Source organism: Abramis brama (genome assembly GCF_963993115.1).
Source record: "Abramis brama genome assembly, chromosome: 9".
NCBI classification, from domain to species: Eukaryota; Metazoa; Chordata; class Actinopteri; order Cypriniformes; family Leuciscidae; genus Abramis; species Abramis brama.
Genome location: NC_139971.1, coordinates 19,685,022 through 19,703,130, shown reverse-complemented (window position 1 = coordinate 19,703,130; position 18,109 = coordinate 19,685,022).

Genomic DNA, 18,109 nt, shown 5'->3' with positions numbered 1-18,109 from the left:
GCTGGGACGGTGTGGAGTCTAGGTTCTGTGAAGACTTCAGGTGGGCGATGATCCTGTAATCATGTAAGCAAGACATTTGCACATTGTTGAGCTTCTTTTTTTTTTAAAAAGCATCAAACAATTAGTAAGTCACTAATTCAGGTTTTTCCACACTCCCAAAACGCTCACCAAGGTAGATGTCGCTCTCGTAGCCCTGACCACAGCCAAGTCTATCAGCTTGAGGTCTAACGTTTTTTTTTTTAAATTTTCGTCATTATGAAAAACGATACTGGTTACTCACGTAACCTCGGTTCTCTCTAGAAGAGGGAACGAGTATTTGCGTAAGTTTAGCTTACGCTACGGGAAAAGTCATCTTTTCTCGAGATACTGAAGTCAAAAATTATCCTTAATTTTCATATATTGTCCACGCAGTGCAGCAGGCAGCTAGCAGAGCTAGAGCGAGCAATACTGCGCGCTCATTGGCTGCCGCGCGGCAACTGCTTTAGCCTACCGGTGAGCCCGGCGTGACGTCACGCCCAATGAGGGATAGTGTCTGTTTCGAGGCAGCGAGACCTCTGTCGCACCCACCAAACGAAACAAAGAGCTGCTCCGAGCGCCGAAAAGCGGCGGAGCGCGTGACGTAACACCTTAGAGCCCTGACAGGGCAAAGGAGGCTACTGTCATCCCCACTGCCGGACGGCAGAGCTGAGAGGGAAATAACTTGAGCTCTGAACGGGGTACCCAACACTTTGGGGACATAGCCGTGCCTTGGTTTGAGAATGACCAACGAGTCATTAGGTCCAAACTCAAGACACGCCGCGCTAACTGATAGCGCGTGCAAGTCGCCCACGCGTTTCACTGAAGCCAGGGCTAACAGAAAAACGGTTTTAAACGTCAGGTATCTCAACTCCGTAGAGCCCAGGGGTTCGAAGGGATAAGCTTTTAGGGCCTCTAGGACCAAAGACAGATCCCATATGGGTACCAGAGGTGGCCGTGGAGGGTTCAACCTCCTGGCCCCTCGGAGGAAGCGGGTAATGAGTTAATTCCTTCCCAATGTGCGGCCGCGCGCCGAATCGGCGAACGCGGCGATCGCCGCAACATAGACCTTGAGCGTGGAGGGGGACCTGCCCGCGTCCAAAAGCTCCTGAAGGAAGTTCACAACCTGTGGAACCCCACAGGATTGAGAATTCAAACTCTTCTCCGCGCACCATTTGTTAAACACAGACTATTTAGACGCATAGAGCCGCCTCGTCGAGGGAGCTCTGGACTGCGCGATCGTGTTAACTACCCCTTCTGGCAAATCAACGAATATCCGTTGATCACCCACGCATGCAGAGACCAGTGCTCTGGATGGGGATGCATAATTGAGCCTCGGGCTTGAGAGAGAAGGTCTCTCCTCACTGGAATCGGCCACGGGGCTGTTCCCGACAGCGCCGTCAGCTCTGGGAGCCAAAACTGGTTTTCCCAGCGCGGGGCTATGAGGAGCACCGCGCAGCGCGTTTCCCTGATCTTCGCTATCACCTGAGGCAGCATAGAGATCGGGGGAAAAGCGTACAATGGGACGTTGGGCCAGATTTGGGCCAGCGTGTCCTAGCTTTTTGAGAAGAACCTTTGGCACTGAGTGTTCTCGCTCGTGGCGAAAAGGTCGACTTCTGCTTTTCCGAAGCGCCACAGCGTCTGGACTGTTTGGCTGTGTAGAGCCCATTCCCCAGGGGGAACATTGTCCCTGGACAGCCTGTCCGGTCCGTCGTTTAGGCGACCGGGCACGTGCGCGGCTCTCAGAGAGCGCAGCGAGCCCTGAGCCCAAACCAAAAGGCGCTCTACCAGAGCGCGCAAGGTTCTGGATTTGATTCTGCCCTGACGGTTCACATACGACACCACTGACATGTTGTCCGTGCGGACTAGCACATGGTGCCCGTGCAGGTATGGGAGAAAGTGCTTCAGCGCTTTCTCGACCGCCAACATCTCCAGACAGTTTATGTGAAGGCTTTTCTCCTGGTCCGACCAACGGCCGTAGACCGGTCTGCCCTCGTGAAGCGCTCCCCAACCTGAGTTGGACGCGTCTGTCGAGATCACTTTGCGGTGTGAAATCACCCCCATCGTAACTCCTAGTCGGTACCATTCGGCTGCCAGCCAGGGCTGCAGGGCTGAGACACAGCCCTGAGTCACTCTGACCCGAACGCGGCCTGAAGCCCACGCTCTGCGGGGCACTTTCGAATTCAGCCAGCATTGTAGCGGGCGCATTCGCAGTAAACCCAGCTGCAGAACTGCTGCAGCTGAAGCCATATGGCCCAACATCCTCTGGAAGGTTTTCAGGGGGAAATACCTGTCTTTTTGAAAAGACGCGGCGAGGTGTCGAACACAGCGCGCGCGCTGTGTTGACAGCCTGGCTGTCATGGCCACCGAGTCCAGTTCTATTCCCAGAAAGGAGATCGACTGGCTGGGGATCAGAGAGCTCTTGGTCCAGTTCACCGAAAGACCCAGGCTTTCTAAGTGACTGAGAAGCACCATCCCGTGGGAAGCGAGCACTTCCGCCGATTGCGCCAGAATGAGCCAATCGTCCAGATAGTTCAGAATTCGCATCCCCTGTGATCTCAGGGGAGCGAGAGCCGCATCCATGCACTTCGTAAATGTACGGGGTGCCAGAGACAGGCCGAACGGAGGACGGTGTATTGATATACCTGGCCGTCGAAGGCGAATCTCAAGAATGGCCTGTGACGGGGTATAATCTGAATCTGAAAGTATGCGTCTTTCAGATCGAGAGAAATAAACCAGTCCCTCGGGCGAATTTGCGAATTCACTTCTGTAACTAAAGCTGAATTTCGTTCCCCTTGGCTCCGCCTGCTACAGTAGCCACAACCAAAACTTTCGCTCCACATTGAGCTATATATAAAAAATCTTACATACTTCAACTATAACTGTGTGTGTGTGTGTGTGTGTGTTTATCAGTGTTTTCAATATTATTCACTCACCTCAAGTTGGAATTCTGAAATGTAACTTTGGCTTGTATGATTTCCGTTCTATGGCGAAAAGAACGAGCTGCGTTCACCATCTCATAAAACATCACTCCTAGAGCCCAGACATTTGCTGGGACGGTGTGGAGTCTAGGTTCTGTGAAGACTTCAGGTGGGCGATGATCCTGTAATCATGTAAGCAAGACATTTGCACATTGTTGAGCTTCTTTTTTTTTTAAAAAGCATCAAACAATTAGTAAGTCACTAATTCAGGTTTTTCCACACTCCCAAAACGCTCACCAAGGTAGATGTCGCTCTCGTAGCCCTGACCACAGCCAAGTCTATCAGCTTGAGGTCTAACGTTTTTTTTTTTAAATTTTCGTCATTATGAAAAACGATACTGGTTACTCACGTAACCTCGGTTCTCTCTAGAAGAGGGAACGAGTATTTGCGTAAGTTTAGCTTACGCTACGGGAAAAGTCATCTTTTCTCGAGATACTGAAGTCAAAAATTATCCTTAATTTTCATATATTGTCCACGCAGTGCAGCAGGCAGCTAGCAGAGCTAGAGCGAGCAATACTGCGCGCTCATTGGCTGCCGCGCGGCAACTGCTTTAGCCTACCGGTGAGCCCGGCGTGACGTCACGCCCAATGAGGGATAGTGTCTGTTTCGAGGCAGCGAGACCTCTGTCGCACCCACCAAACGAAACAAAGAGCTGCTCCGAGCGCCGAAAAGCGGCGGAGCGCGTGACGTAACACCTTAGAGCCCTGACAGGGCAAAGGAGGCTACTGTCATCCCCACTGCCGGACGGCAGAGCTGAGAGGGAAATAACTTGAGCTCTGAACGGGGTACCCAACACTTTGGGGACATAGCCGTGCCTTGGTTTGAGAATGACCAACGAGTCATTAGGTCCAAACTCAAGACACGCCGCGCTAACTGATAGCGCGTGCAAGTCGCCCACGCGTTTCACTGAAGCCAGGGCTAACAGAAAAACGGTTTTAAACGTCAGGTATCTCAACTCCGTAGAGCCCAGGGGTTCGAAGGGATAAGCTTTTAGGGCCTCTAGGACCAAAGACAGATCCCATATGGGTACCAGAGGTGGCCGTGGAGGGTTCAACCTCCTGGCCCCTCGGAGGAAGCGGGTAATGAGTTAATTCCTTCCCAATGTGCGGCCGCGCGCCGAATCGGCGAACGCGGCGATCGCCGCAACATAGACCTTGAGCGTGGAGGGGGACCTGCCCGCGTCCAAAAGCTCCTGAAGGAAGTTCACAACCTGTGGAACCCCACAGGATTGAGAATTCAAACTCTTCTCCGCGCACCATTTGTTAAACACAGACTATTTAGACGCATAGAGCCGCCTCGTCGAGGGAGCTCTGGACTGCGCGATCGTGTTAACTACCCCTTCTGGCAAATCAACGAATATCCGTTGATCACCCACGCATGCAGAGACCAGTGCTCTGGATGGGGATGCATAATTGAGCCTCGGGCTTGAGAGAGAAGGTCTCTCCTCACTGGAATCGGCCACGGGGCTGTTCCCGACAGCGCCGTCAGCTCTGGGAGCCAAAACTGGTTTTCCCAGCGCGGGGCTATGAGGAGCACCGCGCAGCGCGTTTCCCTGATCTTCGCTATCACCTGAGGCAGCATAGAGATCGGGGGAAAAGCGTACAATGGGACGTTGGGCCAGATTTGGGCCAGCGTGTCCTAGCTTTTTGAGAAGAACCTTTGGCACTGAGTGTTCTCGCTCGTGGCGAAAAGGTCGACTTCTGCTTTTCCGAAGCGCCACAGCGTCTGGACTGTTTGGCTGTGTAGAGCCCATTCCCCAGGGGGAACATTGTCCCTGGACAGCCTGTCCGGTCCGTCGTTTAGGCGACCGGGCACGTGCGCGGCTCTCAGAGAGCGCAGCGAGCCCTGAGCCCAAACCAAAAGGCGCTCTACCAGAGCGCGCAAGGTTCTGGATTTGATTCTGCCCTGACGGTTCACATACGACACCACTGACATGTTGTCCGTGCGGACTAGCACATGGTGCCCGTGCAGGTATGGGAGAAAGTGCTTCAGCGCTTTCTCGACCGCCAACATCTCCAGACAGTTTATGTGAAGGCTTTTCTCCTGGTCCGACCAACGGCCGTAGACCGGTCTGCCCTCGTGAAGCGCTCCCCAACCTGAGTTGGACGCGTCTGTCGAGATCACTTTGCGGTGTGAAATCACCCCCATCGTAACTCCTAGTCGGTACCATTCGGCTGCCAGCCAGGGCTGCAGGGCTGAGACACAGCCCTGAGTCACTCTGACCCGAACGCGGCCTGAAGCCCACGCTCTGCGGGGCACTTTCGAATTCAGCCAGCATTGTAGCGGGCGCATTCGCAGTAAACCCAGCTGCAGAACTGCTGCAGCTGAAGCCATATGGCCCAACATCCTCTGGAAGGTTTTCAGGGGGAAATACCTGTCTTTTTGAAAAGACGCGGCGAGGTGTCGAACACAGCGCGCGCGTGGAGCTCAGGCAGGAAAGGCGCTGGTCTGGACGCTGGCGAGTGGATGCGGCTGGGTAGGAAGAACCCGTCGAGCCTGTTCGGTGCGGGCACCGCAGGCTGGGACCATTCGAGGCCCAGGTTTTCGACGGCCAAAGTGAGGAGGCGGAGAAGCTCGGCGTCCACACTGGCGTGGGTCCTACCAGACTCGCGTGTAGAGGAAGAGGCGGAGCGGTGAGAACCGGTCCACCCTTCGCTGTCTGATGCCAGGAGAGAGCAGCTGTCCAGAAGAGCGTCGTCCTCCGCTTCATCCAATGAGGCGACGGCACCGAGGGCGAGAGCCGGCGGCTGCGCGTCGGGAAGCGGGGGCGGAGAGGGAGAGAGCGAGGCTCGCGGGAGGAGCTCCGGCGAAAGCCTGACTCGAGTCTCCGGTGGTCTCTGGGAGCGGCGCTTCTTCTTCCGCGGCGCAGAGACTGGAGCGGGGTCAGCGTTGAACAAGGCTAGTCGAGCCCGCAGGGTCGACATCGGCAGTTCTTCGCAGTATTCACAGCCGCCCGAAGCCATGGCAACGGCAGCGTGGTCACGTCCCAGGCAGAGAGCGCAGATCACATGGCGGTCTCTATCGCTGAGGTGAGAGCGGCACGAGCCGCAGGAATTACGAGGCATTTTGAAACAAACGCTTCTGCTCTTTTAGTGTCGCGTGTAGCGAAACACACACACAAAACAAGCAATGCAATAGCAATTCAGAGAAAAGGATATATGTCGCCGGATAGCTGAGCTGGCACGGCAGGCTGAAGGCGGCGAAAACTCGTCCGGCTTCTCCAGGCGCTGTCCTACGCTGGCTCGATGCTTTCTCGACGGCGGCGGCTTCTCTCGGAGAACAGCGATGCAGTGAGCTTCGCTGAAGAGACAGAAATCAGAGTTTTAGCCTCCGAGCCTTCCTTATATACGCTCTGACGCCGCCCATTCTGGCGGGCGTGACGTCACGCCGGGCTCACCGGTAGGCTAAAGCAGTTGCCACGCGGCAGCCAATGAGCGCGCAGTATTGCTCGCTCTAGCTCTGCTAGCTGCCTGCTGCACTGCGTGGACAATATATGAAAATTAAGGATAATTTTTGGCTTCAGTATCTCGAGAAAAGATGACTTTTCCCGTAGCGTAAGCTAAACTTACGCAAATACGAGAGAACCTCTCGTAAGAGAACACCATGCTTGATGCAGTGTTGTACTACCAGCACAGCCTGTTGAATGAAGACCCGTGCTTTCACACATTTCAGGATTACGAGTGATGCAGTCCAGCAAGCTCTCGCAGGGTTCGGGGTACTCCAGAATTTGAGTGAATTTTTGAGGGTGTTCAAACCACTTGTATAGTTGTATGACATAGGGGCTTATGGGTTCTCGCCTCATCATTAGCAGCAGTGCCACTTCTGTAACAAGAGATTAGGGATGCCCAGGCTAGAGAATAGTAGTAGACAGAAGGTTAGCTGGGTAAAAAGCTGACAAAACAAAAATTTTAAATATAATTTTCTTTAATCTTTTTAGATATGTTCAAAAGAGCCTCAAAAGAGCTCAACGTTTTTTTGGTACCTCTAGGCTTATTTGTCAAACACATTTACACCTAATGCTTCCTATGGGTGTATTAACTACAGCAATCTGCACTTAAACAACTAAATACATTTTCAGGTTTTGGCCAACTTACAATATTGTGACGGCCCCTGTGTGATTGTTAATCATCTTTGTTCTGTTGAGGTGATTGCTGATTGGGTGCACCTGGAACCTGTGAGCCAGTGGAGATAAAGCTCCACTTGGTCAAACTACTCGAGGTTCCCTTCTCTGCAATCCAGACGTCAACCATGGCCTGATCACTCCGACTGCCATATCTTGTTTTGGGTTTACTTATGTTATAGAGACCTACCATCTGCATTTAAATAGTTATGTTTGGTGACTCTTTTGTTAAATAAATCACTTTTGATTATTTATGCTGCCTCGTTCCCTCTTTTGTCATGACCCTTGAGCCAGGTTGTGACAAAATGGGGGCTCGTCTCGGTCTTAGTATTCGGGCAATTTAATAAGATATCAATATGTTTAATACGTAGGTCTATGTATTGGGGTCCAGTTTGTTGGGAGCATGGCAGCCGTTGGAATGGTAAGAAGCTTGTTTTACTTTGGTAATTGTTTGTTTGCTTGTTTGTTAATTTGGGGTAGCGCTGTGGTGATATACAATAGGTTGGTTGGTTGAGCAGGGTAAGTGAAGGTTTGTTTACTGGCATTTGAAATAAACTTGTAGATGATTTGTTTTCTTACAAATTATTTATTGTTGTTTCTACAGTCAACAGGTAATCCAGGTGACTGTTGTGAGTCCTTGTGTGCGTATTGTTGTTAAAAGTGGTTGGAGTTTTCTCTTGTAGGCTGTAGCGACGGTCCACTTTTGGGCTTGTTGTGCGGGTCTTTGGTAGTGTTGTGGCGAATGTGGGTATGAAAGATAAAGAAAATTGTCAAACTTGCGCATCCGCTTCATGGCAACCTGGATGGGGAAAATAATATTAATATTCTCTGAAAACAAGCCTTAAGATATTTTAGACAGCAATAGACAGCAATGCTGTTTAAAATAATGTTGGAGAAATAAGGGCTGATAAAGGGCTTTATTTGGCTCGAAGCCGGAGTGATCTGGCGCAGGTGTTGATGGCTTCAGGATCAGGCTCTGGCTCCAGATCTGCTGGAGGGACAAAAGGCTCCACAACATCAGCGAAAAGGACCCTTCATAGCGTTCCATAGCCTGAAATGAAGAAAAAACTACTTGAAACATCTCTGACGTCAAATTAAGCAATTATATAATGACATAACTTACATTTTACTGTTTAATTCTTATCTGTAATTTTACAAATCCAAAGTAATTGAAATATTTTCAAGCTACCCACCTGACTTCTGCTAAATGCCTGCATAAATGTCCAAAAATCATATGTCACAATATTAATAGTCCTTTTATTTCACAATTTCTTATTTTGCCTGATATTTTATTAAAAAGAGAACAGATATTTCCAGTCTTCATTTGGCCAACTCTGGCTAATGTGGCTCAGTTCTGGTAATGGCAAAGATCATATGGACCATATCTTAAAATGTAGGGGAGCGCGGGGCACAACCTAACGCGGGGGTTAAATGTAACATGGACCTTTTTGACACCATGCAAGTCAATTTTTTCATCATATGTTTTTTTCGGTTTCTGAGTTGGGTGAGTATGTCACCAAATCTAACTTTATATCACCTTAATCACTGTCTTGTTGGCTAAAACATAGTACCATTTTGAAACATGTCAGCAACTGTTAGCTAGGCTTAAAATATTTTTTACACAGCGGGGTTAGTTGTAGCACAGTGTTACAACAAAGCCACCAAGTGAACAACGATAATTAAATGAAAACAGGGAGCCACACAACTTTTCAGGTTTGAGTATTTTTTTTTTTTTTTTTTTTTTTTTTTTACAAACAATGTTGGAATTTAAATGTCAAAGTATGATTTATTTTTTTTAATTTTTTTTACATTTGTTTACTATGCATTGATCACTTAAGTATTTATTAAAAATATAGCCTGTTTTTCATGCAATAAACCCTTTAAAATGTGATTATAAAGCTTGTTTTTATTATTATTACTGTTATTATTAATAATAATAATAATAATTTTGCATGCAGCTGCCACACAGAAATATAATTCAATTGCAACTACAATATTTGATGATTTTATGTATTTATTTATTGCAAAACTGTGCAGCCCTTTCCTATATCTCTATCCATGATATTTATCCATAATAGAAGGATAATTGGATGAGGGATGAATGTATCTGTATATACAGATGTACAAACAATATCAAACTATACAGATAATAATAATAATAATAATAATAATAACTTTATTCTTATATAGTGCCTTTAAAGCAGCTTCTCAAGGCGCTTTACATAATAGAACAAGCAAATTTAAAATACAGCACACAGAGAAAAAAAAATAGAATAAACCAAGATAAAATAAAATAAAATAAAAAGTCAAGTAAAAGCTAACCTAAAAAATGTGTTTTTAAATGAGATTTGATTACTTAGAGACTTTGCATCTCTGATATTTGGAGGGAGTGCATTCCAAAGCCTAGGAGCGTAGGATGAGAAAGCCCGGTCCCCTACAGTACGCAACCGAGTCTGTGGGACTGCCAATAGACCAGCTTGTGAGGAGCGTAAATGACGCTTGGGTGTGTATTAAGTTAAAATGCAGACAGATACTGAGGTGCCAGACCATGCAGTGCCTTATATGTGAGCATAAGGATTTTAAAATCAACTCGGAACCTGACCGGGAACCAGTGCAAAGACTTTAACCCCCTGGGGTCGGTGGTATCGCCGGCGATACCAGCTCGCTTTTTTTTATCAGTGTAAAATAGACTCAAAAATACTCTGTTGATTTTGATTTTCCATAGGAGTTTCATCCATCCATCCATCCATCCATCTTCTACCGCTTATCCGGGGCCGGGTCGCGGGGGCAGCAGTCTAAGCAGGGATGCCCAGACTTCCCTCTCCCTAGACACTTCCTCCAGCTCTTCCGGGGGGACACCGAGGCGTTCCCAGGCCAGCCGGGAGACATAGTCTCTCCAGCGTGTCCTAGGTCTTCCCCGGGGTCTCCTCCCGGTGGGACATGCCCGGAACGCCTTCCCGGGAAGGCGTCCAGGAGGCATCCGGAAAAGATGCCCGAGCCACCTCAACTGACCCCTCTCGATGAACTCCAACACATGGCGGCTGAGCTGGGGGGCTATAAGCAAACCCACACCAGCCCGCCGCCTCTCACCATGGGCAACTCCAGAGTGGTGAAGAGTCCATCCTCTCTCGAGGAGTGTGGTTCCAGAGCCCAAGCCGTGCGTAGAGGTGATCCCAACTATCTCTAGTCGGAATCTCTGAACCTCACGCACAACCTCAGGCTCCTTCCCCGCCAGAGAGGTGACATTCCATGTCCCTAAAGCTAGATTCCGCGTCCAGGGATCGGGTTGTCTAGGCCCCCGCCTTCGACTGCCGCCCGATCCACTTAGCACCGGCCCCTTACGGTCCCTCCTGCAGGTGGTGGGTCCACGGGAGGGTGGCCCCACGTCGCTCCTTCGGGCTGAGCCCGGCCGGACCCCATGGGGGGAGGCCCGACCACCAGGCGCTCGCATACGAGCCCCAACCCCGGGCCTGGCTCCAGGGTGGGGCCCCGGCTGCGCCATACCGGGCGACGTCACGGTCCTCGGTTTTTTTTGCCATCATAAGGGTTTTTGAACCGCTCTTAGTCTGACCCGTCGCCTAGGACCTGTTTGCCTTGGGAGACCCTACCAGGGGCATATAGCCCCAGACAACATAGCTCCTAGGTTCATTCGGGTACTCAAAATCCTCCACCACGGTAAGGTGGCAGTTCTAGGAGGGGTAGGAGTTTCATACATCAATCAATCCTGTTAAGTGTGTATTTTTTTTGTGTATACTCACAATAAAAACAAAGTGTTGTGCTTTTTGCCAAATAAAGAAAAATAAACACGAAGCGAGTTCTGCCTTCTCTCTGTCAGTTAAGTCCATTCTGAAATGCGTCAGAAAATGAACCATAACTCAGTGAATACTCAGTCAAACAGTCACACAGGCACACAGGCATGAAGCTTGAATTCTCTTCTTTTAAATGAAGTAAATTTTATAAAAAACAAATATTCTCAGTTTATGTAATATGAATGAAAAGAGAGAGATGTCAGTCGTTCTCATCTCATCTCATTATGTTTTAATTTGACTCTGCCCACGGAGAGCGCGCGCTATTCAAACGCAAATGTGAGGTGATCCTGCAAACCTGTGAAACGCCCACATCAGCTGGATAACACACACTGCGAGTTCACTTTCAGACTCATGTACTTAACGACGCTGTGAGGAATAATACTATCTTGATAATAATCCTGGAAAATTTACCTCAGAAGTTCTGGAAGATTCATTTCGAGGAGCAAACGGATCCGGCTGAGGAATAGGTCAGTTATATGCTTTGTTCTAATCGCAAGTGTCTGTACACGCAAAAAGACTATTTAAATATGAATCGCGTTTCTGTGCGTGAATGAATGAATGCACAGATGCGCGGTGTTGTGTAGCTACAACAGCTGGCACAAATACTGTTTCAAAATGAATCGCGTTTCTGTGTGTGAATGAATGAACAGCTTTTACCAAACTCTATTGCTATACTAAGATGAGTAAAAATCGACTACAAAAATCGGATAGATTATAAAGTTTTTACTGTAAAATACTGCCACATCAAATAAGCTTATAATGTTGCCAATTTCTGCTCATCTGTTAAATATATAGTATATATGTTTTGTCAAAAATAATCAACTAAGATGTTATAGTGTTTGTTCCAATGTAGGCGATATTCAAACTAATGAATCCTTAACTTTGAAATACGTATGATAAAATGTATTTTTACAAAGAAAGATTACACTGGAAATATTGTTAAAATTTTGATTATTGTAATTGTATAACCTTTTTAATAAAATAGCTAAAATATATACAAGGATAGATGTAAACAAAAACTTAAAAGGTCAATATAAGCCTTCTCTTTAAATATTTTTTTATTGTGTTTTATTAGTGACACATTTGGGTAGAGAATATATTCCAAAACTTTCATGAAAATACAGCATGAGAATTAACTGCACAATTACTAGAAATGTTTACCTTGGATATTATACAATTTGCAAGCACAATTTGTGGAAAAAAAACAACAACAACTGTGTTTCCAACTGTGAACCAATTATATATATATATATATATATATATATATATATATATATATATATATATATGTATGTATGTATGTATGTATGTATGTATGTATGTGTATATGTGTATATGTGTATATACTAGGGGTGTGACGAGACGCTTACTCCACGAGACGAGACGAGACACGAGATTGGGTTCACGAGAACGAGACAAGACGAGATTTTTACACAATTTTTAAGAAATTCTCAATGATGAAATATGAATGGAAAATAGTCTTTTATTCAAATGAAAATCACAAAATGCAAAACAATTTAGGTGCATTTTGAAATCAACTTGTAATGAATGTTATTTTACTTCTATTTTAATGAATTCTATGCAGTAAAGGACATGCAAACACTGCAAAATGTTTTGCTATAAACTCTACCGTCTGGCTTCTCCCCTGTACGATTTCACATGAGAAATCTAACTCCTTTCCACAAATCGAACATAAAAAAAATAAGACAGTATAAATAAAATTAATATAAATAACTGAAATAACACTTTAAATGCAAACAGTAAGTGTGTATCCATAATCAAAGTACTGCTCTCTCAAAACTACAAGTTCAAACAGAAACAAATTTTTTCTTCAAGCATGAAAAAGAGATAAATTAACTACACAGCCTAAAATTATGGTCATGTTGTTTTTCAAGAATATAAGCATGTCGACGATTTCTGGCAGCAGTTGAGACCTTTGGGCAGGGCTGCACGATATGAGGAAAAGCTGCGATGTGCGATAATATGACTTGTGATATGTGAATGTTAGCTATACTGTTCCCATGTCTTAGTGCTTTAACCCTCTGAGGTCTGAGCTGTTTTCTGGGCCCTGGAGGTGTTCTGACATGCTCTGACATTTCTGGTTATATCTGTTACTTGTGACATTTTCATGGCTAAAGTCTAATTACACTGTATTCAGCACAAACTCTGCTACAATAATATATCAACAGCATGTATGTAAAAGTTTGTAGTTTTGAGATAATGACATTTATGCGTGGTTTTTGAAAAAAAAAAAAAAAATTCTCACTGAAATAAGGCCATGAAACCCATACTGATTATTTCTTCACAAGACTTTTGAAAATTGTATGACGTAGCCTAGAATATTTGCTGCAAAACTATGTGAAAATCACCCTGACTGCTCATTCAGATAAGACAATATATTGATTTAAAATTTTTACGACGTGTTTTGTGTGAAAAAGCCTTATGCGAGAGCTCATTAATATGTATTGTTTTCTCACCTGAGAAAGACAAAGAACCTCCCCTAACGGCCCTATTAGGAGCTATCAGGCCCTATCATTCTGAGCAACCTTGCACAATACTGTAAATGAGGAGATTTAAAAAAGAATGGCTTTTAAATTGTTTGGATTTATTTACAACACAACATAATCCAAAGATACACAACAAATGCCAAAAAAGCACTTCAAAGACAGAGACCTTTGTGCCATTCCTAAAAACACTGTACATACCTTTCATTTCCAAGATTTTCACTTTACCATGTTCACGTACTGAGACTCATGTGAATGTTGAAATCCTCAGTGGCATCTGGGACCTGAAAAAAAAAAGTGAACATACTGATATCAAGAGAAAGGCCTGCACGATTTTGGAAATAAATATTAGATTTTTCTGGTTAAAATTGCTTTTTAAAATTCCTTTTTAAAATGCACAGAATACACACACACACACACGTTTCCAACGATATATAATATAATGAACACCAGGTTTGTTGTGCCTTGTAGGCATAAGGTATATGCGCAGTAGGCATAAGGTATATGCGCAGTGCGGATAAAATAATAATAACAATAAATAACCTATAGCAGCCTATAAATCTTCCAAAAGATTTCAGTTACAACTAAGCTAGAGAAAAATATATTGATTATCATGTTACTTCAAATGTTTCCATCCGTTATGATGATATGAAATGAGATAATAATAAAAACATAAAGCCGTTTGGTGCGTTTTGCTTTCATCCAAAATATGATACATTCAAACGCGATCGCTTGCAAAATATGATACATTCAAACGCGATCACGCTCAAATATAAAACATTATGGTTACCATAAACATATATATGTTTGAGCAGATATCCACAAACACAGTAAACACGGGTCTAAATATTATAATATTCCCCATATATCTAGCAACAGTTCAACTGCAACTTGACATTTATGCAACAATAACAAACTAGGCTATGTAAGAATTTCTTACCTTATCTTTCTTGTCTTCAGATCGCGTTCTTCTTCTTCTGAGGTAGCCTAAATCCAATGTAAGCTCAGGCACGTCTTTCAAACTCGACGAAAAGTGAAGTGAAGTGTTTTGTTGTTGAGGTAATGAGCGCGATCGCGTTCCATGTGGAGATTTGCATGTGAATATCTTTTGCGCGAGTAGGCGTGGCCAAATTAACTGTAATGAGCAAGCGTTTGAGAAGCTGGACATCTTGTTGGTTTTATACAAATTACGTAAACAGAGAATATTTGTTTTCGTTTTGAATCCGATTATTTAAAAGTACACACTTAAATGTTTATAAAGGTGTATGGCTCATAAATGTGTGACAAGTATTCGCTGAGTTTTGTTTCAGTTTATAGACGTGCTCAAGAAAAAAAAGTTCACCGCGACAGAGAGGCAGAACGCACACCCTGTTTATTTTCTTTATTTTACAAAAGCACAATGTTTTGATTTGATTGTAAGTGGACACATACAAAAGGAGAAATATCACAGATTCTTTTTTTATATTTCTTTTTTCTGTATGACCATAAATGATGGAGTAATTTAAGTTTATAGTGCTACAATGTGGAGAAAATCCGGCAAAACGCGCCCGCGCGTTTGTCGACCTCAGAGGGTTAATAGGTTCTTTGCGCGATAGGTCAAATGTTTATTACCTGCCTGGTTCAGATTACACTATTTTAGCGCGATTTTGGCACGATCCGTTTCGTGGAGATTCGTAAAGGACAACGGGCGTCGGGACGCAAGATTCGATCGTTTCATTTCGTATAGTGTGTCATAGTGGGCGACAACCTACGCGTCTGCGATGCTTCAGGACATCACGACAGAAAGACTAGCATGTTTAATTTTAACGGTCCTCCACGACGGGTTGAGTGTGAGTGTGCGCGAGTGAGTGAGAGTGCGAGCAACAGTGAGTGTGCGTGTGTGTGTGTGCGCGAGTGAGTGAGTGAGCGAGGGACAGTGAGTGTGTGTGCGCGGAGTGTGTGTGTGATTGGCCCGGCACACAAATGATTTAAAAGTGGCAGGGGCATCTTCAATATTTCACCCTCACGCTCCATCACGCTGACATCACAACAACTCACGAGACAAGTTTCACCTCGACGAGAAATCTCGTCGCGTTTTAATCTCGCGAGATCTCGTCACACGAGATCTCGTCACACCCCTAGTATATACACATACATACATACACACACATTTAAATCAATGTATCGTTTTATGTGAATGATTAGGCAGGATGATTTTCACATCATTTTGAAGAAAAAACTCTAGGCGACGACATCCATTAGTCAAAAGTCTTATTGACACATATTTAAAGGACAAATCCAGTGAAAAATGAACCTGGGCTTAATTAACACATGGTTACCGAGTCGATCGTTCCCTGCGATGCGTTTTCATGAAAATCGAATGTATAGAGTTTTATCTTTAAAAACATTTTAGCTCATAACACTAGTATATGGGGCACAGAGTAAGTAAAAATAAATCGCTAGTTAATACCACTAACAAGGCTCAAAATAGCCTCACACTAACACGGTAACATAATGAGGGTCCTTACATACAAACCGAAGCATTGAGAACTTTGTAAGTGTACAGACAGTTTAATAAGAAGATACTTTATAAATACAGTACATTACGCGTTGACATGCAGGATCCATCTTGGAAAACAGTCTCGACTAATCGAGTCACGAACGCCGTCGATAGGATAGCTGGTCGATAGGAATTACGTTTGTGAAATCTAACGTAGCACGGCGTTCGTGGCTCGATTAGTCGAGACTGTTTTCCAAGATGGATCCTGCATGTCAACGCGTAATGTACTATCTTTATAAAGTATCTTCTTATTAAACTGTCTGTACACTTACAAAGTTCTCAATGCTTCGGTTTGTATGTAAGGACCCTCATTATGTTACCGTGTTAGTGTGAGGCTATTTTGAGCCTTGTTAGTGGTATTAACTAGCGATTTATTTTTACTTACTCTGTGCCCCATATACAAGTGTTATGAGCTAAAATGTTTTTAAAGATAAAACTCTTTACATTCGATTTTCATGAAAACGCATCGCAGGGAACGGTCGACTCGGTAACCATGTGTTAATTAACCCCAGGTTCATTTTTCACTGGATTTGTCCTTTAATATGTGTTTTGTGGCCTTATTTCAGAAACGTCTCGGTTACGGATGTAACCCTCGTTCCCTGAGTAGGGAACGGAGACGTTACGTCGGATGACGACGATTGGGGTTTCGCCTAGATGCCTATCACCTTCGAGTATATAAAACGAGCCAATGGCAATGAAATTCCATGGGTCTGCGGAATTTGCATAGCGTATCTCCGCCCACCGCAGGGGGTATATAAGGAAGTACGCTGCAATATTGCAGATATGTCTTCGCTGAGGAGTCGAGACTGGCCCCAGGTGTTTTTCAGCGATACAGCGGAAGTGGCAGGAAGACGTAACGTCTCCGTTCCCTACTCAGGGAACGAGGGTTACATCCGTAACCGAGACGTTCCCTTTCGTGGTCACTCCGAGTTACGTCGGATGACGACGATTGGGGTTCCAGTCTAATCACGCCACCTCGGCTGTCATCCAGTGCCCTGCGTAAGCCTGAGCTCCCTGTTGTGAGACTAGCACGAACGAAGGAGTCCTACTTAGCACAGGAATACCAAGGTACACTGGGAAGCATATCCCGGAGGAAATATGCAATTATGCCCAACCGTAAGGGGGGGACTTGGGAGACACATATGACCCAGAGGGATGCATATGGAGTATCACTGAGGTGTCCAGCCGCAGGTGGAATATTTCAACCCCAGGGGTGGCAAGGTGGCTTGCCAAGGGAAAGACACACGCTCAAAGAGACTGTAGCGACTATGGCTCGATGGGTAAAAATGGACTTTTAATTTATATACTAATTAAAAGTGAAGACACTTTCTAATTCCCACAGACTTGGCAAAGTCTGTATCTGAAACCCTTTATGACTCACTTCCCCCTCTCCACAGTGAGCTTCAAAGACATTATTGACATTCCGATCTCAACAGAGAACCGGCTCTGAATCACACACACACCAAACCACTCTGAAACTCCTAAAACACAAGTTACACACACGCATGAATCATTATCAAAATGTTTTTATGTAGTTTTCTTGTCTATGGGATGTGATGGGATAAATTGAGATATTTATGCCCTTTGGAAGATGTAATGTACACGTATGTTGATACATTTGAGATGTATCTGTTTCATTAACTGATATTAATGTCGGGTATGATATCCTACGGATCGTACTGAGCTTCTTTATACAGAAATATAAACTATATTCCGCACGGATGTTTATCCTAGACATAATGTGGTATTAAAGTTTTAATGCATTTTTCTGTGTACGATCAGAAGAGGCGTTCCTTCACAAACAATGAAACGCTCCCGCCTCAGAAACGAAAGATTTCATTGGGTCCCGTCATCAAACGGGGCGTTACCCCGCGCTGCTTTAAAACCACAACACAAGCAGACGCCTCGCTCTCTCTTAACTCTCTCTTAGCTCTCTCTCGGCTCTCATACACTCTCACCCTCGTGACTCCGAACTCTGAACTCTAACCCCTCCCTGCACCAGCAGCGGAGCGGGAGAAGGCACAGGGCCTTCATCCAAACGAACCGCGGATGTAAAAATCCAGCTTCGTCCTGTAACTAAGTTTTCTCGCCTTTCCCGTACAGGGAAAAGAAGTCTTCACTCGGTAATGTTACTTTCAAGT